This window comes from Amblyomma maculatum, chromosome 3, assembly GCF_055883805.1.
Source record: "Amblyomma maculatum isolate TAMU_Amacu chromosome 3, ASM5588380v1, whole genome shotgun sequence".
Classification (NCBI taxonomy): Eukaryota; Metazoa; Arthropoda; class Arachnida; order Ixodida; family Ixodidae; genus Amblyomma; species Amblyomma maculatum.
The window spans coordinates 214,820,092-214,821,536 of record NC_139346.1 but is presented as its reverse complement, the minus strand read 5'-3'; the positions used below and the strand labels follow the sequence as shown (position 1 = coordinate 214,821,536).

At 44.1% G+C, this 1,445-nt stretch overlaps 1 non-coding gene across 1 annotated transcript; it reads right to left on the bottom strand.

The window, feature by feature from the left end:
* Positions 1-892: 892 nt before the first annotated feature.
* TRNAH-GUG (transfer RNA histidin (anticodon GUG)) lies at positions 893-964 on the bottom strand. Its single transcript has one exon. It is a non-coding gene; the product is annotated as a tRNA-His (tRNA).
* Positions 965-1,445: the final 481 nt, after the last annotated feature.

The following is a 1,445-nucleotide window of genomic DNA, read 5'->3' as shown; positions in this document are numbered from 1 at the left end:
ATCTCATTACGGTCCTGACTACTTTGGCTACTGTAGAGACCAGTATATAACTCCTCAGCTACTTTGACTATCTTGTTCATATTCGGGAAGACGTTGCCCGCCTTGTTCTTTAGCGCATACACCTGATTTTTGCCTATACACAATTTCTTCTTCACCGCTGTAAGGCTTCCCCCGTTCTTTACAGCATGCTCAATTTTTGTCCATGTTATACTTCCTTATATCGGCCACTTTGCACTTATTGATTAGTTTTGATATATCTGCCAATTCTATCTGGTCTATTGCATTGGAAGCTTTTATACTCTGGCGTTTCTTAATCACATCTTTCGTCTCCTTAGACAGCTTACCGGTATCCTCTCTAGCTATCCGACCGCCTACTTCTACAGCGCACTCAGTATGAGAGGCCTTATTGATCGCAAATGAATGGAATGGGGGTTTCTGAATGTGCTCTCCAACTTTGTGAATCGCATGTATTGGCTAAAGTCTATATTTAGTAATTTAAATAAAATATCTAAATTACCAGTGAATTAATTGCAAAAAAAAAATCCTGATGAGCACCAGATGGCTGGGAGCTGTATGCAAAGGGTTGCACTGGCCTACTTCAAATGTTTCATTTTTAACTATTGGCTAAAGTTAGCCTGGACACCGTGTATGCCGACACGTGTTCCAGAGGTGATGTGACTCATGAGCGATAACCTGTAGGACTAATGGGCCTTCTTCGAACAGGTCAAACTCCTCCAGTAAGCATACATTTAGCAATAAATCCGCATACAGCTCACTCTTCTTCGATGAATAAAAATAGTCCAAAAACGTGTGCACAGCATTTCTGTAAAAACGTCCACTTAGCGAGGATAGCCGAGCGCATGCAGAAAAAAAAGCAAACAAAAAAAAAACATGCCGTGACCAGGATTCGAACCTGGGTTATTGCGGCCACAACGCAAGGTACTAACCACTATACGATCACGGCTGCCCGTTTGGACGGCTTCCACCTCGTGCTGGGTTCGGCCGGTTTGGAAAGTAGGGCTGCTTTGCAAAAGTGGATCACGGAAAGGAGGCAGAAAACAGCAGTGGAGAAAACAAAACTACCTAGTGCCTTCCATGGAGGCGTAGTGCTGCCGACGTGTGCTGCCATTTGCACCTCTCACTCTTGTCATTTTTTTTTTTTTTGTGTGTGTGCCCGCGCACACAGTTCTCTCGGAAGCTTTTTGTCTTCCCTTAGAACGTCATAATATTTGGAGCAAAGAGCAGGGAGCCGCCTAGATGGGACATCGGAGCGTACCGGGCTTTCACGGAGCATCCGTAAGCTTGGTTTCGGCACACATGGTGGCTACCATGACGCCTATTTTTACCACCTGTTTCTTTTTTCTGTTTTTTTTTCTTATACCTGCAGTGACAGTGGCCCTTTATGATGCCAGAAAACAAGTCATGCAACTTTAAGGTAGTACTAG